The 21,863-nt window shown below is 46.0% G+C and overlaps 1 long non-coding RNA gene across 1 annotated transcript; it reads right to left on the bottom strand.

Annotated features, from left to right (window-relative positions):
• Positions 1-19,007: 19,007 nt before the first annotated feature.
• LOC122924926 lies at positions 19,008-21,593 on the bottom strand. The gene is made up of 3 exons (XR_006387455.1): positions 21,537-21,593; positions 19,369-19,482; positions 19,008-19,053 (listed from the first exon to the last, which is right to left on the bottom strand). It is a non-coding gene; the product is annotated as an uncharacterized LOC122924926 (long non-coding RNA).
• Positions 21,594-21,863: the final 270 nt, after the last annotated feature.

Below are 21,863 nucleotides of genomic sequence, written 5' to 3' on the forward strand. Positions count from 1 at the left end.
TGTAGCAGGCTGTATCTTCTCAGCTTGTAGAGTGACTAGAGGAAAGTGACTATGATGGACTCTCCTTATAAAAGTAAGGACCTGTTCACACCACGTCTGAGCCTCCAGCAGAAGATATGTGCGGAGGGTTTCCTGATATCTCCCTCTGACAGAAGCTCCGACGTCAGGCTCTATACAGTCACACAGGGGCGGACATTGCCCATAAGCTCCATGTATGATCTACAATGTATACGCTGCGGAACACGGATTATACAGGACGCCTCTGATAGAGCAGTGTAGTCTACTATACCGGCCCGACGGAGGCCAGAAGGACACGCTCTCATCATGTGACTGGAGCTCTATGGATATGACCGACATATAAAGAACACAGAGCCTCTAATGTAATGCGAGAAGAAACTGGAGCTGTGGAGAGAAATATCTCTGTAAAATCACAACTTTGTATAAAAAAAAAAAAAAAAAAAATTGGAAAAGTTGTCTTTTACAGAGATATTTCTCTCACCCAGCATGGGTATATGTAAAAATACACCACATGTGTGACACTTTTTTGCAGCCTAGGTGCGCAAAGGGGCCCAAATTCCTTTTAGGACGGCATTTTTAGACATTTGGATTCCAGACTTCTTCTCACGCTTTAGGGCCCCTAAAATGCCAGGGCAGTATAAATGGCACCTTCTCTTCAACCAGCTGATTGGAGGGGGTGCCGGGCAGGGCCGGCTCCAGGTTCATGTGGGCCCTTGGGCGATAAATCCCAGTGGGCCCCCATGAGGCATTTTTTTTACATTGACATGTCCCCCTGTGACTCCCACACGGTATAATGACCCCCAGTGGCCCCTATACAGTATAATGACTACTAGTGGCCCTTCACACAGTATAATGAGGAGGGTCATTGGTGATCATTATACTAAATGGGGGACACTGGGGGGTAATTATACTATGTAAAGGGCCCTCACAGTATAATGACCCCACAGTGACACTCCATTCAGAATAATGACCCCCAGTCGCCCCCCACACTAGGGGTTATACTGTATGGAGGGGGCACGAGGGGTTATTATATTTAATGGGGGCTCTATTGGTCATTATGCTAAATGGAGGGTCAATGGGGATCATTATACTAAATGGGGGGGACTGGGAGTCATTATACTGTGTAAGGGGCCCTCACAGTGTGATGAATGACCCCCCAGTGGCCCCCTCACATACCTATCATTGCAGGGGAGCCGGCGGTCCTGTCCATCACTAACCGCAGCTCCCTGCGCTCCTTCTCTCCGGCGGCCCGCTGCAGCAGTGAGCCAGGCCTAGAGGAGAGAAGGAGATGTGCAGTGATGTAGCTGGAACTGACTGGGCCCCACAGCAAATTTTAGTATGCCCCCCTCCCCCCAATGTGTGTTCACATCACGTTTTTCCTATCGGGTTGATGTATACAAATATGCAGCACTCCACGTTTTTGTATCCTGCAGAGTCAAGTAAAAAATGCATACGTTAACGTAAATGTTTTTTTACAATGGAACTGTATGGTGACCGGACGCCACTGTACGGCATCAGTCTGAGGATTGTATGGTGACCGGACGCCACTGTACGGCATCAGTCTGAGGATTGTATGGACAACGGACGCCACTGTACGGCATCAGTCTGAGGATTGTATGGTGACCGGACGCCACTGTACAGCATCAGTCTGAGGATTGTATGGTGACCGGACGCCACTGTACGGCATCAGTCTGAGGCATCTGGTAACGCATACATTTTTGGTATACATTAAATGGATGGCACAAATGGGATGTGAACCCAGCCCTAGTGTCAGAATAAGCCCCAGTACACAGCGGAGCGGAGAGGGGAGGCCGCCATGTACTGACAGAGCGCTACCTGGTCCTGGTGGTCAGGGGTGAGGACTGTGCTTCCCAAGGATCATTTTCTACTGGGAAATATAGGGCACAGTATAATACACTAGAATCTATATAATATAAAGATATTAGCCCTACCCCCAAATAATAATACAATTAGGGGGTCATTTATTATATAGAAATACGTCTATATTAGGCGTATTTCTGACACAGATTGTGGCGCAAAGGTCCTTAGCACCGCAATCTGTATCTTTTCCCGCTCATGCCAGGTCTAAAAAAAAGTGGCGTGGAAAGGGATACAGTTATGGCCATACAGATATTGGATACCACCGCCATATAGTGATAACACCGCCATACAATGATAAAACCACCATACAGTGACCGGATAAAAGGGTATAAGAGGGCACAGTACAGGGAATGACTATGGGCACTGCACAGGGTGTGGTAAGAGGGCACAATGCAGGGTATAAAGGGGCACAGTACAGGGTGGGGGGCACAGTCACATGACCCTGTGACGTTAGAAGGTCCTTATGGTGAATGCTGTTCAGATGCCACCATAATGAGAGGCAGAGGAGTGAGACAGGGGCCCTGGATGGACAGGCGGGGTGGACACAGCAAGTAGGGGGAAGGGGCTCTGAGGGGGATTCATACAAGAAGTAGTGGCAGGAGGTCTGTGCAGGGCAGCAATAGGAGATCGGAGGGTGAGACAGGAGCTCTGGATACATGAGGGAGGAAAGGAGACAGCAGGGGCCCCATGAGGATGAGATAGGACAGGATATGGGGGGGGGGGGGCAGGTGTCATGGAGACAAACTGCTTAATGAAACAGTAACACAACTAAATAGAATGAATCAGCAGCAGATCGAAGAGTCCCCCCCCCCTTCTGTCCCACAGACAAGAGACAGTCACAGTGCGAACTCACTCACAGACTGTCTACACACTTCTCTGCTCCAGCCCTGCGGTCTCTCTCCTCAGGCAGCATGTGTCCTGTGTAGAGCGGCGTGTCCTGAGTCTCTGCAGCTCAGAGGGCCCACCAGAGGGGTACTGCGTAAGTGAAGTGACAGCAGTGAGAGCTCCCATCTGTATTGATGGAAGTGCTCATAGCAGCTCAGTGGGCCGTGTTTTGCGGATGCGCAATTTGCGGACCGCAAAACACACAACGTTCGTTTTCTGTTACAAATAGTTACGCACAATGATACTGTTTTTATATGAAGAGACAGGATTTGCCATAAATGTTGAATATCTGTGAAAGCTGCGGTGATCAAATAGGACAGAAGATATTTGCTATTGTCGATATTTATAATATTATTTTATTAAACACGATTGTATATAACTAAAGAAAATTTCCTAACGAAACAAAATGATTTTGGCGCTCTTAAATAACGTTTTAGGACATGTCCGCACAGGTCAGCAGCATGTTCAGACATTCCATGACTCGCTTTGCTAAACCACAAAATGGACGCTGTGAGCAAAAAGATAAGGGCGTGTTTTGGCTTCAGAATGATTGACAGAATAATGGGCGATATTTAGGCATGTTTTGGGGCGGTCGATGGATGGCGCTTTGGGACGGACTGGGAGGGGTTATAGGAGGAGTCTGAGGGGTTGTGGGAGGAGTTATGGGAGTGAAAATGATCATGTAAAGTATGAAAACGGGGGATTTCAACCATTCTCCGCTGTAAGAACCGGACATTAGTAGGAACAGGTGTAGATTAAGCATCATGTGGCTCCACAGGATCGGGAACCAGGAGGAAATTCTGGATAAAATAGGAAATTATCTTGAAGATAGTATGGGGACTTCTTCACCCCCAGTAGCGGAACGTGTCCCTAAGGCTTACTAGATCAGCTTTGAAGTAGAGCCCCGAGACGGGGGATCGTGGAGAACGGGAAGATTTAGCTAATCCATCTACGGAAAAGAATTTACAATTTATTGCTTAGCTCTTATTCAATTTTTGGGGGGGGGCACAAAAAAAAAAAACCTCGGTCTTCTTGCTGTTTAATGTGCAGTAAAAACATCATGTTACCTTTAGGCTACATGCACACGACCGTGACTTTTTTTGAGGTCCGCAAACCGCGGATCCGCAAAAAACGGAAGTCGCCCGTGTGCCTTTCGCAATTTACGGAACGGGCAGCCCATTGTAGACATGCCTATTCTTGTCCGCAAAACGGACAAGGATAGGACATGCTATATTTTTTTGCGGGGCCTCGGAACGGAGCAACGGATGCGGACAGCACACAGAGTTTTGTCCGCATCTTTTGCGGCCCCATTAAAGTGAATGGGTCCGCACCCGAGCCGCAAAAACTGCGGCTCGGATGCGGACCCGAAAAACGGTCGTGTGCATGAGGCCTTATTCTATGGGACAGTAGGAATGCGGTGATACCAGATATCTGGAATATTTATCACGCTTATGTACAATAAAAATATTTCACAAAAAAAAAGTAATTTTCTATTCCCATTGCCGTAAGCAAATCAGAGGGACGAGTTGTTGTTTTTATTGGTACCATATCATTAATTGGCTAATTTGGGAATCTTTATACTAAGGGTCTGTATAAAACAAATACAACATGTAATTTATTTTTTGGGGTTATTGAGCAGAACCTTGTGTTTTCTGCCCTCCTCGGAGACTAGAAGCTGTGGCCCTTTGATGGCTCGTACAACGCTTTAGATCCCGCAGTTTTCCACACCATTACAGCCTGGCTGCAGCGCACTGACCGGCAGCCTATCATATGGACAGGCAGATACTGATGGCAGGTCTGGGACATTTGTGAGGCCCCATGTGCCATTATACCGGATCAGTACCATGTGATCACACCGCACCTTGTCAATACTCCCCTTCCTCTTCTTACGCCAGAAGGAGAAACCACTCAGGAGATACCTGCTGATTTTTTATGTGATGTGAGCATAATAAATAGCGGGGTCTGTCCGCTTGTGTAATGATTTTATGATACAGGATATACAGTTGCAAGAAAAAGTATGTGAACCCTTTGGAATTATATGGATTTCTGCACAAAATGTTCATAAAATGTGATCTGATCTTCATCTAAGTCACAACAATAGACAATCACAGTCTGCCTAAACTAATAACACACAAAGAATTAAATGTTACCATGTTTTTATTGAACACGCCATGTAAACATTCACAGTGCAGGTGGAAAAAGTATGTGAACCCTTGGATTTAATAACTGGTTGAACCTCCTTTGGCAGCAATAACTTCCACCAAACGTTTCCTGTAGTTGCAGATCAGACGTGCACAACGGTCAGGAGCAATTCTTGACCATTCCTCTTTACAGAACTGTTTCAGTTCAGCAATATTCTTGGGATGTCTGGTGTGAATCGCTTTCTTGAGGTCATGCCACAGCATCTCAATCGGGTTGAGGTCAGGACTCTGACTGGACAAGACAATTTTGGAATAATGGTCACCTTTAATATTTAACTTTTATTTTTAATAATAAAATAAATGCCCTAGAATGAGGTGCAGAGTTGTAATGAGCAGGGTGGAGCCACCCTACTCTTGGTGAGTATACTGAGACTCTAGGGAGGGAGGGAGGATGGGGAGGGAGGGATGCTGGGTCTCAGCCCCTATTAGCGCCCTATTAAAGGAGCCCTGTTCCCGTTCGCCACCACCTCCTGACCAAAAGCCCTCAGTTCTCCCTAAGCAGTGCTCTGACTGCCCAGCTTCGTCCTGACAGGGAGCAAGTGAGGGGGGAGGTAGTCCCTAGATGTCGTTGTGGTACACCACCTGCGATACGCCACCAGGTCCCTGGAGGCGATCGCTAATAGTACACTAGACCTGTGAAGATAGTGTCCTGAAAAACAATATATGTGTGGGTGTCAAGGTAGAACGCCCCACATATGTATTTATTGATGATGCTGAGAAGCTCAATAACCATGGGTGGCCCGACGCGTTTCCCTGTTGTGTTACAGTTCGTCAGGGGCCCCAAGAAATGGATATAAGCAACAGTAGGGGTGACTTGTCCACCAGTTGGGACAGTACACCAAATCACACTTAAATTGTAAACAGCACGGTTATTAACAGCTGATATGTATCATTACTATTTCAAACAACCCCCATAGTGTGGCATTATAACGAGCCGCAGTCACAAATGGGGGTGAAGAGAGGTACTTAGCTCGTCAGGAGTCACCGGTCAGTGGACCTGTCCCTGCGATGCAGACTGGTTCCTATTCTTGCACAGTCTGTGTGCTGGATCCCGCGTGTGGCAGTGCAGCAAGAGACGCCGGCTCAGCTGCACCATTTGAACCATCGGCGTCATCTAAGCTCCGCCCATGTATGCCGTCATGTGACCCATCACGTGACCACAGCGTCATGGTCACGTGGGGCATCACATGATCGCAGGTCCTGCGACCATAGTGAAATGAAGTGACATAACCAGCAGGTTATTTAGATATGCAAGTGTGCTTGCTGTATATCAAGCACAGTCACTGACCCACTGTATATGGACCTCATGGGGTAACCAAGATTCGGTCCCCATAGGTATAAGACGGAGAGATTCGGTGTGGATGCCCTAGAGGGATAGGGAAGTCCTTACCATTTAATGAATGAAATTCCATATTCATTCAGATGATTAGTGCGCCGCTGTGAACCACAAGTCAATTGGCGCAGCGTCACTTTTTAGAGTATTTTGGCCAGAAGAGAAGTAATAAACAAATGTCCATATGCTGTAGTTACCCATAAGTGGATCAGAGTAACGTCCCTGCAGTATGTGACAAATTTTCAGAGTGTCGAATAGTGACAGTGTATGCCCTTAATAATGAGCAGAACTATTCAAGTTGGGAATGGGACTGCGCAGGAGATAGGAGATAGACTCAGATGAAACAGCTGAATGACAGCTGCTCATTAAGACCCTGTGGGTGAACAGTTTTTAATTGAAAGATCCACCAGGTCTCTCTTTGTAGGATCTTTTGGTCCCAATTGCCTCCCCTGTTAGGGGGTGGGACAGCCTCAATACCCATAAAACGGACTTCTGAGTAATCCCCGCCATGGACCGAGGTCACATGGCGTGCCAAAGGGGTATCCTTGTGATGACGTAGGTCCCCCAAGTGTTCTCCTATCCTCCTGCGCAGCTCCCGCTTGGTTTTCCCAATATATTCAAGGCCGCATATACATTGTGCACGATATATCACACCCCTACTCCGACAGTTAATGAACTGCTTAATGGTGTGGGTGTGATTGGTCACATGACCAGTGAAACTGTGTCCCTGTTTGATGTAGGGGCAGGCGACACACCCACTGCAATGGTAGGAGCCAATTGGGGCTCTCAGCCATCCAATTGATGCGGTGTGGCACTAGAGTAGTGGCTATGTACCACATGATCCTTGATGTTACGCCCCCTCCGATAAGTGACTTGGGCAAATGGGGCCACCATTTTTGCAATATCTGGGTCGAGCAGGAGAGTACTCCAGTTTTTCTTGAGAACCTCCTTTACCTCTTCTGCCCCCCTGTCAAAGGTGCCTATCAACCGTATCATTTTGTCCTCACTTATGGATCTCTGTGGATGTAGCAGCCCTGTACGATCAGAGGCAAGTGCCCTCTGGTAGGCTTTTCTCAGGACACAGTCAGGAAACCCCTTATCCAAGAATCTTTTGCGAAGGTCCCCCGCCTGTTCCTTGAACTGCCGGATGGAGGAACAGTTCCTTCGCATCCTCAGGTATTGCCCTGTAGGGATGCCTCGCTTCAAGGGGCCGGGGTGGAAACTCTCCCACTCCAATAAGGAGTTTGTGGCCGTGGGTTTTCTATAGGTTTCTGTGAGGAGTTCCCCCCCCCGGTCCCTTGTCGACCCGAATGTCAAGGAAAGGCAGGGAGCCAGTGGACATCTCATATGTGAACCGTAATCCGAGATGGTTGACATTGAGAATGTCCACCAGATCTCGGAAGGTGCCCACCGACCCCCGCCAGATAATAAAGATGTCATCAATATATCTGGCCCACATCACCACAGGTGTGGCGAGTGGGCTAGGGGGGGGTCGGTGAACACCAATTCCCTCTCCCACCAGCCCAGGAACAGGTTAGCATACGATGGGGCACAGGGGCTCCCCATCGCGGTGCCCCTGAGCTGGTGGTAGAAGGACCCGTCAAAAACGAAGTAATTACAGGTCAGGGTGAACTGCAATAGCTTCATAACAAAGGCATTATGTTTAAGGAACTGACAACCTCTTGTGGCCAGGAATTCTGATGCTGCCCCCATACCCAGATCATGTGGGATGGATGAGTACAAGGCCTCCACGTCAATGGAGCCCAGGAGGCAATCATCCTCCAAGGTAATACCTTCCAGTCTACCTAGAAGGTCGCTGGTGTCTCTAGTGTACGACGGCAGCGCTCTGACAAAGGGGGCCAACATCCGGTCCACGTACACACCCACATTCTGGTTAAGACTATTGTTCCAGAAACAATGGGGCGTCCTTTCAGGGGCACAGTGCCCTTGTGGATTTTTGGTAAGGAATAGAATGTGGCAATTTGCGGGTGCCGACATTCCAAAAAGGCCAGTTCATCTAGGGAGATCAAGTCTTGATCTCTCGCTTCCCTCAATATCAGGTGGAGCTGTGCCTGATACTTTTGGGTTGGGTTATACTTCAACTTTTCGTAGGTTTCACGATCCGATAGAAGCCTCAGACACATCTCCCGATACTGTGGGGTGTCGAGGACTACGATGTTGCCCCCCTTGTCAGAGGGCTTGATCGTCACACACTTCTCGTTCTCAAGACTCTTTAATGCAAGATGCTCCTCCCTGGTGCAGTTGTATTTCCTGTCAGGTATAGTCACATGGTCAAGGTCAGCGAGGACCTGTTGCAGAAACACGTCAACACAATTGGGATCACCAACCGGTGGCATTTTGGTGCTTTTATTTTTTAGCACCGTAAACGGACCTTTCCCGTCCACCGGATTGCTATCTGCCAGACTAAAGAGGAGATGCACGTCTTGCAAAATATCTAATGGGACGCCTAGTTCCCTACTTTCGCGTTTATTGATAAGAGCAAAGTGTTTTGACCAGCGCAATTTACGAACGAAAAGATGAAGGTCTTTAACCCAATTAAACTGATTAAATGGAGGTGTCGGGACAAATGACAAACCTTTACTGAGAATTTTTATTTCGGGTGTTGAGAGAGTTTTTTTGGAAAGGTTGAGGATCTGGGTGGGAGGTTCAGGCTGTGGACTCAGGCTTTGTGTACGGGATTCGGGGGGATATTGATATCCAGAGGTGGTTTTCTGTGTCGTAGATGATATGGCACCGCCTGTTCTAAAAAATCACCACTTCTACCGTCCCAGCTGCCTCTGCCTCTCCTACCTCCTGATCTACCTCTTCCTCTCCCTCTTCCTCTATTCGGTCTCCCTCCTTCCCTCTCTCCCTCAGAGGCTTCGATATCACTTGAAGAAGCGTCGGACTCAGCCTGTTTCCTTGGGATAACTGGACGGTCTAGGTTGGTATAGACTCTATTATCCCGAAAGTCCTGGAGGTCACGGTTATATTGCTTATGTTTACGCTCCTTCAAGTGATATTCGAATTTATCAATGGTATTCTTAAGCTGAAGTTCTTTGCTTGAAAAGTCAGGCTCCTGTCTGAATTTGTTAATGGTCTCAATCAAGCCTTTCACGGAGCAGTCCATTTCTTCTAATTTAAGCTTTTCTTCCTCAAGTAGAAGATTCATGAAACAGAGGGAGCTGGCTGTTGCTTCCTCCTCCCACTTAGCAGTGAGCCTAGAACTTTTACACCTATTAGCCGGCAATAGAGGGATGCGAAGGCCCCTTGGTACAATTTTATGTTTAATATAATTCTCAAGAGATTGTGTCTCCCACCAGGAGGTCACCTGTTCTTTGTATGTCTTTGTTAATTCTTTGAAGGCCGCTTTGAAGGAAGGGGTGTATTTGGTCAATGTAAGGGCTTTGTCTGAAAACACGTCACTAGCTGCATCCAGTCTGGACACATGTCAAAAACCAGTCTCTAGGAAACCAGCCATACTCTTGTGCTATTCAACGGATTATATTACACAGATATGAGCCGTTGGGGTTTAAGGTACCTAGAGTTAGAAAAGACAATTTTGGAATAATGGTCACCTTTAATATTTAACTTATTTTTAATAATAAAATAAATGCCCTAGAATGAGGTGCAGAGTTGTAATGAGCAGGGTGGAGCCACCCTACTCTTGGTGAGTATACTGAGACTCTAGGGAGGGAGGGAGGGAGGAAGGGGAGGGAGGGATGCTGGGTCTCAGCCCCTATTAACGCCCTATTAAAGGAGCCCTGTTCCCGTTCGCCACCACCTCCTTACAAAAGCCCTCAGTTCTCCCTAAGCAGTGCTCTGACTGCCCAGCTTCGTCCTGACAGGGAGCAAGTGAGGGGGGAGAAGTCCGTTTTATGGGTATTGAGGCTGTCCCACCCCCTAACAGGGGAGGCAATTGGGACCAAAAGATCCTACAAAGAGAGACCTGGTGGATCTTTCAATTAAAAACTGTTCACCCACAGGGTCTTAATGAGCAGCTGTCATTCAGCTGTTTCATCTGAGTCTATCTCCTATCTCCTGCGCAGTCCCATTCCCAACTTGAATAGTTCTGCTCATTATTAAGGGCATACACTGTCACTATTCGACACTCTGAAAATTTGTCACATACTGCAGGGACGTTACTCTGATCCACTTATGGGTAACTACAGCATATGGACATTTGTTTATTACTTCTCTTCTGGCCAAAATACTCTAAAAAGTGACGCTGCGCCAATTGACTTGTGGTTCACAGCGGCGCACTAATCATCTGAATGAATATGGAATTTCATTCATTAAATGGTAAGGACTTCCCTATCCCTCTAGGGCATCCACACCGAATCTCTCCGTCTTATACCTATGGGGACCGAATCTTGGTTACCCCATGAGGTCCATATACAGTGGGTCAGTGATTGTGCTGTACATACAACAAGCACACTTGCATATCTAAATAACCTGCTGGGTATGTCACTTCATTTCACTATGGTCGCAGGACCTGCGATCATGTGATGCCCCACGTGACCATGACGCTGTGGTCACGTGATGGGTCACATGACGGCATACATGGGCGGAGCTTAGATGACGCCGATGGTTCAAATGGTGCAGCTGAGCCGGCGTCTCTTGCTGCACTGCCACACGCGGGATCCAGCACACAGACTGTGCAAGAACAGGAACCAGTCTGCATCGCAGGGACAGGTCCACTGACCGGTGACTCCTGACGAGCTAAGTACCTCTCTTCACCCCCATTTGTGACTGCGGCTCGTTATAATGCCACACTATGGGGGTTGTTTGAAATAGTAATGATACATATCAGCTGTTAATAACCGTGCTGTTTACAATTTAAGTGTGATTTGGTGTAACTGTCCCAACTGGTGGACAAGTCACCCCTACTGTTGCTTATATCCATTTCTTGGGGCCCCTGACGAACTGTAACACAACAGGGAAACGCGTCGGGCCACCCATGGTTATTGAGCTTCTCAGCATCATCAATAAATACATATGTGGGGCGTTCTACCTTGACACCCACACATATATTGTTTTTCAGGACACTATCTTCACAGGTCTAGTGTACTATTAGCGATCGCCTCCAGGGACCTGGTGGCGTATCGCAGGTGGTGTACCACAACGACATCTAGGGACTACCTCCCCCCTCACTTGCTCCCTGTCAGGACGAAGCTGGGCAGTCAGAGCACTGCTTAGGGAGAACTGAGGGCTTTTGTCAGGAGGTGGTGGCGAACGGGAACAGGGCTCCTTTAATAGGGCGCTAATAGGGGCTGAGACCCAGCATCCCTCCCTCCCCTTCCTCCCTCCCTCCCTAGAGTCTCAGTATACTCACCAAGAGTAGGGTGGCTCCACCCTGCTCATTACAACTCTGCACCTCATTCTAGGGCATTTATTTTATTATTAAAAATAAAAGTTAAATATTAAAGGTGACCATTATTCCAAAATTGTCTTTTCTAACTCTAGGTACCTTAAACCCCAACGGCTCATATCTGTGTAATATAATCCCAGGACTCTGACTGGGCCACTCCAGAAGGCGGATTTTCTTCTGTTTAAGCCATTCTGTTGTTGATTTACTTCTATGCTTTGGGTCGTTGTCCTGTTGCAACACCCATCTTCTGTTGAGCTTCAGCTGGTGGACAGATGGCCTTAAGTTCTCCTGCAAAATGTCTTGATAAACTTGGGAATTCATTTTTCCTTAGATCAGTGTTTCCCAACCAGTGTGCCTCCAGCTGTTGCAAAACTACAACTCCCAGCATGCCTGCACAGCTGGAGGCACACTGGTTGGGAAACACTGCCTTAGATGATAGCAATCCGTCCAGGCCCTGAAACAGCAAAGCAGCCCCAAACCATGATGCCCCCACCACCATACTTCACAGTTGGGATGAGGTTTTGATGTTGGTGTGCTGTGCCTCTTTTTCTCCACACATAGTGTTGTGTGTTTCTTCCAAACAACTCAACTTTGGTTTCATCTGTCCACAGAATATTTTGCCAGTACTGCTGTGGAACATCCAGGTGCTCTTGTGCAAACTGTAAACGTGCAGCAATGTTTTTTTTGGACAGCAGTGGCTTCCTCTGTGGTGTCCTCCCATGACATCCATTCTTGTTTAGTGTTTTACGTATCGTAGATTCGCTGACAGGGATGTTAGCATATACCCGAGACCTTTGTAAGTCTTTAGCTGACACTCTAGGATTCTTCTTCACCTCATTGAGCAGTCTGCGCTGTGCTCTTGCAGTCATCTTTACAGGACGGCCACTCCTAGGGAGAGTAGCAGCAGCGCTGAACTTTATCCATTTATAGACAATTTGTCTTACTGTGGACTGATGAACAGCAAGACTTTTGGAGATATTTTTATAACCCTTTCCAGCTTTATGAAAGTCAAAAATTCTTAATCGTAGGTCTTCTGAGAGCTTTTTTGTGCGAGGCATCATTCACATCAGGCAATGCTTCATGTGAAAAGCAAACCCAGAACTGGTGTGTGTTTTTTATAGGCTGACACCTCACTCCAATTAGCTCTTGGAGATGTCATTAGTCTAGGGGTTCACATACTTTTTCCACCTGCACTGTGAATGTTTACATGGTGTGTGCAATAAAAACATGGTAACATTTAATTATTTGTGTGTTTATTAGTTTAAGCAGACTGTGATTGTCTATTGTTGTGACTTAGATGAAGATCAGATCACATTTTATGACCAATTTGTGCAGAAATCCATATAATTCCAAAGGGTTCACATACTTTTTCTTGCAACTGTATGTTTTATGAAGTTTTTTAAATAGATTTTTTCTATATATTTGATACTAATCCCTTCCCAACATCCAGTGTACATGTAAGGCCGATGTAGGATCTTTACAGATGGTGCCTGCTCCGAAGCAGAGTGAGCGCCATAACCACAGGGCTTTAAGCACTCACATATCGTGGTCAACTTCAGGCAGCACTGCACACTTGTGCTCAAAACAGCTTCCCTTCACTGAGATCGGGGAACCTGTTCCATGGTAATGATAGGCATTGGAGAGTGCAGCAGGCTCTTTCCTATCACTGGTATACTCCAATGTAGGCCTGAAGGTGGCCGCTCTATATTGGAATACACTGAATTTTCTATTCAGTAATGCATTAAATCCCATTGCTAAATAGAAACGACAATCTGATGATTGCATGTTATTAGGCCCTTTTTAAAAGTATAAAAATTCAGATCACACCTTTTCCCAAAATTAAAATAAATGTAAAAAATCATAGGCGTCAAAATCCAAAAATATTCATCCTATATTTATCCCTAAAAAAAAAAAAAAAAAAAAATCAAAGCTGTCATTTTGCATTTTTTTCTGTCCTGCAGTAACAGCCGGGATCAGGGAAGAATCTGATTAGAGATCGCCGTCAGCTGGATAAGGGGAACACTTCATGATGTGATGGGGTCATGGGGACATCTCCAATCAAAGAGCAGCAGCCGGTGATCAGATTCTCCTCCTGCCCTGAAGGCACCAAGGACAGAACCTGAAGTCACTTTCTCCTTTCACGATTCCATACCTGTGGTGACATCTCCTGGAATGTCCTCCTCCACCTCACTCTTACACAGGGGATCGCCCATCATCCGCTCTTCTTCATCCTCCACTTTAATATCAGTCAGATCTTTCCACTGATTTGTCATCTGTAACAATTCATTAACAGATCCACATAAGAGACCCCCACAATCTATGACCCCTCTATGACTGCAGGACCCCCCTATATAGATGTGTATAGGGCTCAGCTCCATCTACCTGAGGGTTCTCCGGGACCTTCTCCTCTGGACAGTCCTGGGAATACAGAGGACGAGGACATCTCTCTGGTGGATTTCTCCTCCTGGATCCATCTGTGGAGACACAAGGACACAGTGACTGAATACATGGCCTCCTGTAGATCTGTCTATAGATCAGACACTTCTCTCAGCTCCTTCACTTCTAGGTTTAGTTATCAGGGGGAAATAACAATATTCTGCTCCTCACCACCTGTGCCGAGGTCCCAGCACCTAGAAGACCACAGGCCCCAAGTATCCTCTGGTCTATGAGAGCAAATGGCGGGCAGTGGAAGACAGCTCCTTCTCCACAATAGTACATTCTGAGAATGAGGATACAGGTATAAGTGCCAGCGCCCTGAAGCACCCTACCAACCTACGCCACTTAATTTGATAGCCTGCAGAAATCTTGGTCATCTCCATCCTCCCATAATTCTAGTGAAAAGATCCCTGGAGTCCCGAATCATACATCTTGTGTACAACATTCGAAATCTCTTCTCAATCCCTTATCTCAGAGGTCAGCGATGTGTGGATCTGTAAACTACCACAGGCCGTAGTGAATAACTTGAGGTCGACCATATTCTTTTTTAGCCCAAATACACAATAATTCAGATGACCAAACTCAGGCCTTGTGTGAAATGAGAAGACACCAAGAGGACACAGATAACAGAGGCCATCGCTATAACATTAGGGGGTTAGAGTTTTCCCTGAAAATGTCCATGATGCCCTCAAGCCTTTTTCAATCAAATCCTTGTTTTACCACCTGATCAACCAGTCAGAATAGTCCGAGCTCCAGGGCTGTGGCACCTCAGGGAAGAACCTCTCAACCTGAAGATATTATAGGTATTTACAGACGTGGACAAAATTGTTGGTACCCTTTGGTCAATGAAAGAAAAAGTCACAATGGTCACAGAAATAACTTTAATCTGACAAAAGTAATAATAAATTAAAATTCTATAAATGTTAACCAATGAAAGTCAGACATTGTTTTTCAACCATGCTTCAACAGAATTATGTAAAAAAATAAACTCATGAAACAGGCATGGACAAAAATGATGGTACCCCTAGAAAACACAGAACATAATGTGACCAAAGGGACATGTTAATTCAAGGTGTGTCCACTAATTAGCATCACAGGTGTCTACAACCTTGTAATCAGCCATTGGGCCTATATATATGGCTCCAGGTAATCACTGTGTTGTTTGGTGATATGGTGTGTACCACACTCGACATGGACCAGAGGAAGCAAAGGAAAGAGCTGTCTCAAGAGATCAGAAAGAAAATTATAGACAAGCATGTTAAAGGTAAAGGCTATAAGACCATCTCCAAGCAACTAGATGTTCCTGTGAGTACAGTTGCACATATTATTCATAAGTTTAAGATCCATGGGACTGTAGCCAACCTCCCTGGACGTGGCCGCAGGAGGAAAATTGATGACAAATCTAAGAGACGGATAATCCGAATGGTAACAAAAGAGCCTAGAAAGACTTCTAAAGAGATTCAAGGTGAACTTCATGCTCAAGGAACATCAGTGTCAGATCGCACCATCCGTCGTTGTTTGAGCCAAAGTGGACTACATGGGAGACGACCAAGGAGGACACCATTGTTGAAAACGAATCATAAAAAAGCAAGACTGGAATATGCCAAACTACATGTTGACAAGCCACAAAGCTTCTGGGAGAATGTCCTGTGGACAGATGAGACAAAAATCGAAGTTTTTGCCAAGGCACATCAGCTGTATGTTCACAGACGAAAAAATGAAGCATATCAAGAAAAGAACACTGTCCCTACTGTGAAACATGGAGGAGGCTCTGTTATGTTCTGGGGCTGCTTTGCTGCGTCTGGCACAGGGTGTCTTGAATCTGTGCAGGGTACAATGAAATCTCAAGACTATCAAGGAATTCTAGAGAGAAATGTACTAGCCAGTGTCAGAAAGCTTGGTCTCAGTCGCAGGTCATGGGTCTTGCAACAGGACAATGACCCAAAACACACCGCTAAAAACACCCAAGAATGGCTAAGAGGAAAAAATTGGACTATTCTAAAGTGGCCTTCTATGAGCCCTGACCTCAATCCTATTGAGCATCTTTGGAAGGAGCTGAAACATGCAGTCTGGAAAAGGCACCCTTCAAACCGGACACAACTGGAGCAGTTTGCTCATGAGGAGTGGGCCAAAATACCTGCTGAGAGGTGCAGATGTCTCATTGACAGTTACAGGAAGCGTTTGATTGCAGTGATTGCCTCAAAAGGTTGCGCAACAAAATATTAAGTTAGGGGTACCATCATTTTTGTCCATGCCTGTTTCATGAGTTTATTTTTTTACATAATTCTGTTGAAGCATGGTTGAAAAACAATGTCTGACTTTCATTGGTTAACATTTATAGAATTTTAATTTATTATTACTTTTGTCAGATTAAAGTTATTTCTGTGACCATTGTGACTTTTTCTTTCATTGACCAAAGGGTACCAACAATTTTGTCCACGTCTGTATGTAACTGACTTCACTGTAGAAGAAAGTATCAGAAGCAAATCACCTTCATTATGCAGGATTAAATTCCGGGGAACTAAAGTTCAACTAATTCTGGATCTCTATCATTACTCGTCAACAAAGTAAATTCTTACGCCCCCGAGGGACATTTCGTGGGACAATAAGATCACTTAACAAGGACTTCCCTTCAGTCTAATCTGTAAAAAAGAGGGTCATGCCGCAAAGGGGTAAGCTGATCCAAGCTGTTGTGGGATCAGCTTACTCCTCCAGCACCAGTATTGGCATGGACAACCCATCGGTTCCAAGAACAGACCACACACGAGACCATCTCCTGCCATTCTCCTACTTGATCTTCTAGAGAGGTCCAGTCTGGATCCTGGATTCGGATGCTGTTGGAATCCTTCTCCCCTGATTGGCCGGTGACTGTGGATCTTTATGGATTATTAATACTTCATTGCTATTTCTCTGTTGCTGTTATGTCACAGTTTGGTTTATATTATATGGGGTCACACGTCCTCTGTGCCGGGCACAGCTCTGCTTCATTTCCTCTGTTGGTGCCGACCAGGGCCCCGCGGTCCCCCTGTTTCTCTCTATAGCGGGTATAAGATTTGCTGCCATTTTGTTCCCATTTTCTATTATCTTTCTTCCTCCTTCCAAGCAGCCCATTACTCCTGCCGGAGCTCAGGATGTGGCCGGTGACCCGGTGTCTCTCCTCGGTGAGGTGTTATTTCATGTGTCACTTCCTCGGCTTTCCTCCTCAGCATGGGGGTTGAATACTTTCCCTCTTTGTAAAGCGACGTTACGATCTTTACTGTCCATTTTGGGATTTCTGCAATCATTACTGGAATTAGATTACATGTTTTATTCTCTTTTCTTCTTCTCTCCTTTTTGTGTCCATTAAATGGGTTGTCCAAGATTTTGGCACTGATAGCCTATCCTCAGGGTAGCTCATCAATATTAGATGGATGAGAGTCCAAAGCCCGGCACCCCCACCGATCAGCTGTGTGACGAGACGGTGGCACTCCGGTGAGCGTTGAGGCCTCTTCCTAGGACAGGGACGTCACATTGGTGGTGCTGTTTTCCTACCAGATTCCTGTCCCTTACAAGTAACAGGTGTAGCTGAGGACCGGCGGGTAGATCTAATCCTCCAGGGAGCTCTTTTAGGACGTCCCATTGCTCTATGTAATATCTATGCCCCAGTGAGAACAAGCCATCCCCTCTGAGAGCTGTCTGGTCACACCTGGACTCCTGGAGACACTCGGCGTCTTGATCGGAGGTGATATTAATCTAAACTGCAGACAGACGGACGGCCCCCACTGCTCCTGTGATCTCAGATCTCCAGTGTCACCTTCTCCCCCCATTTATTCCTCCTTCTTCCTCCTGGTTTATGGAGAATAGATATCTCCACTAGTGGACAATACATGTATAATCCCCCCTCCCCCAGGACTGGTTATGTTCCCAGTAACATTCTAACCCTTGGTTTCTGCTGGTGGAGGGGACTTCATGGTTTGGGGCCGTTTTGCTGCAGACATTTCTGTGACTGTTCCGCTCCTCTGAATGTGGCTTGTAATAAGGGGGATCCGACCTCCTCCTCCAGTCACATGTAGCAGGTTGTATCTTCTCTGCTTGTGGAGTGACTAGAGGATCCCAGACATGAAGGGCAGGAGAACGACTGAAAAGTGACTATGATGGACTCTCCTTATAAAAGTAAGGACCTGTTCACACCACGTCTGAGCCACCAGCAGAAGATATGTGCGGAGGGTTTCCTGATATCTCCCTCTGACAGAAGCTCCGACATCAGGCTCTATACAGTCACACAGGGGCGGACATTGCCCATAAGCTCCATGTATGATCTACAATGTATACACTGCGGAACACGGATTATACAGGACGTCTCTGATAGAGCAGTGTAGTATACTATACCGACCCGACGGAGGCCAGAAGGACACGCTCCCATCATGTGACTGGAGCTCTATGGATATGACCGACATATAAAGAATACGCAGCCTCTAATGTAATGTGAGAAGAAACTGTGGAGCTCCTCCATTACATGTCACTGCACACACGTGTATACACTGCACATGACGGCTCTTACCTTGTGATATAAGAGGCTGGTGCTCCTCCATCATGGCCTCCTTGTACAGATCCTTGTGGCCTTCTATATACTCCCACTCCTCCATGGAGAAATAGACAGTGACGTCCTGACACCTTATAGGAACCTGACAACACAATGACACCGTCATCACCCAGACCCCTCCAGTGCTGTTACTGGAGAATTTCCCAGCATTCCCAGCAGTGTCACCTCTCCAGTCAGCAGCTCCATCCATCTTGTGGGTGAGTTCTAGGATCTTCTGCTCATGTATCAGGGGGTGAGGGGGAGGCTCTGTGATGGGGTGAGGGGTCCTGCTCCGCCCTCCTGACTCCTGGAGATGGATGATGGGAGTCACACAGTCCCCCGATGTCTTCTTCACTATTGTGTACTCCTGTGGATGGAGAGAGACACTTAGGGAATAAACCCTTCAGGGGCCATGTGCTCTCCTCCGGCCCTCTCCTCCTGGGTACAACGTGCCTACTTACCTTCTCATGGCTCCTACAACATGACTATTGGTCACTGGTCACATGATACATCACTCACCATACTGGGGGCTGATCTTCAGGTTCTCCGTCACTTGGAAGGTCTGGGGGCCGTTCTCCAGGACCCTGGACTCTTCCTATCACTTCCTATGATGGATTCTCCTTCCCGATGTCTGACTTGTTACAGAATACAATAAAGAGGAGAGAAATCTAGAGAAGTTTACCTCTCCGCTCAGCAGGGAGATGATCTCTAAGGTGAGGTCTAAGATTCTTCTGCTGATCTCCTTCCTGTCCATCCTTGGTGGCTCATTCAGGAGAAGGCTCGTACTGCTGGTTTTCTTCATGATGTTTCCAAATAAAAGGAATAAAGGTTAATCAGTGAGTCCCATGTCCCCGATAATGAGGCCGAGAAAAAGTACAACTCATCCTGCAAAACTCAGACCCTCATAAAGCTGCACTGATGGGAAAACCCTGAGCTCCGGGTGTATCTAAGCTCCTGGCAGTGCAGTGTGTATCTAAGCTCCTGGCAGTGAAAACCTCATTCACACGGAGCAGATTCTCTCATCCAGCACCAAATGATGACAACCCCCACTATTACTCCCTCCATCATACGAAGCTGAGGAGCGGAGAAGGATTCCTTGTGTGTAATGGAGGAGAATCTCCAGAGGTGACATGTCTGAGCTCTCCACTTTTAATTGACCCTTCACAGCGTGTTGAGACACAATTATATTTTTATTTTTACAAATGGTCCGTGAGACCAATGGCTGTCTCTAGATTGACACGTGTGATAATTTTCTAAATTAAAACATAACATTTATTCTCTTCGATTATAAAAGATTCTCCACACTAGACTCACATTTAAAATTATCAGCTAAGCCTGCTATCTATGTGATAATTTTTAAAAAATGGTGTTGATAGCGTCTAGGGATCCTGGTGGAAGTGCTGCTGTCTATCAGATTTAATTGGATATCCTAGATCTGTTTGGCTGCTTAGTATACAGTAGCCGCCATAGATGCTAGCTGTTACCAGCTCTGTTATGCCACTGTAATGTGGTTCCTCACAGTAGCTGGTACGTTCACACTCTTATCTATTGGTATCAACAACTGTGCAGTTTCCCCCGATCTACTGTCTGACTGCTATTTAACTTGCTCGTGTTTACTAATATGCTGCAGGCTTTCACTGTTTAAAACACATGCTTTACAGCACTCTGCCCCCCGACATGTTTCGCCAAATAAACTTGGCGTCTTCAGGGGATCGGGCAGTCTGCTGCTGGAGTGGGCGTGACCTGAGCTTATATAACCTCCCTTGGATGATGTCATACACATTGTATCCACTCTGGATACATTTCGTGACCCACATGTTACTCGGGCCCATCAGGGATCAGCTACTATTGTACCTTCATTTCCACCTACGTTTGCCGTCCATTCAGCTTCTTTGTTTCTTTTTTGTAGTTGCGCATGCGCTGACTATATCGCTGCCGGCTACCCGTCCTACTACTGCGCATCCGCAAGTACTTAGACTCAGTGCTCTCTTTATGCGCTGAGCCCGAGGATGACAAACTTTATGCGCCTGCGTCCTTCTGTTGCTATGGTGCCGTTAACTAATCATGGACTCTAATGCGCATATCGGGTGACGCTCTCTCGTTATGTGCTAGATCCTGGGGGACAGATTGGCTGTACACCTGCATATCTACATGGCATTAGCTCCCTAGATATCGTATCCTAAACTATTTCTTTTGGTGGGTGTATAAAATCTGCATAATTTTTTGCTCATAATGGGATATCTATAATGAAAATTGTGACATATTACTACTTGCCCTATTGATGGCCTTTACATGATTACTTATGAAGACTTAACTTTACATTTTTTTGTATATTTATATATGTCTGACTATTAATAATTATATCCTTTTATTAATGCAGGATCCACTTTTTTATGTATATATAATTGATACATGATCCACTTTTTTATATGTATATAGTCATCTTGACAATCTTCCTCAAATTAATTTAATTTTTATTATTTTCTGAACTATTCATTGTTTGTAAAATGGCCTTTACATTTTCCTTTTGCTCGTCCCTTTGTCTAAATTTCTTTCCCTCATTATTATAGCTCTTTTTCATTGTTTTATATTTTTATTATTTTATATTATTTTTAGTTATTTTTGATTATTTGTTTTTCTATATTTTTTTTATATATATTTAGTTATTTATTTAAATTTTTGTTTTTATTTTCAAAGGCTCACTTTAAATTTTGGTACTTTCTGCCGAATACTTCATCCGTCAGATCATTATCAACTAGGTAAGTGTAATACCATTTAATGGACTTGACTTTAGAGATTGAAAATGAGTCTGAGCTGTCCACCACACTGTCTCCTCACAGCTCATCTTACCTGCAGGCTGGAGGAATGGCTGATACCAGAGAGAACAAGAGCCCTGACTACCGACCAGGACCTGCCCAGTATCTGCTGCACTGCCAGAGCTGAAGGACCTGGGGTGACGTCACCGTCATGTGATCAGTGCAGGGGGCGGGGCTCAGGAGAGGAGGTGGTGAAGGACCTGGGGTGACATCCCCGTCATGTGATCAGTGCAGGGGGCGGGGCTCAGCAGTGGTGAGAAAAGGTAGTAAAGGACCTATAGTGACATCAGTCATTTGAACAATGCAGGGTAGGAGTCCGGCCCCTACACTGATCACATGACGGTGACGTCACCCCAGGTCC

This window comes from Bufo gargarizans, chromosome 1 (assembly GCF_014858855.1).
Source record: "Bufo gargarizans isolate SCDJY-AF-19 chromosome 1, ASM1485885v1, whole genome shotgun sequence".
Lineage (NCBI taxonomy): Eukaryota > Metazoa > Chordata > Amphibia > Anura > Bufonidae > Bufo > Bufo gargarizans.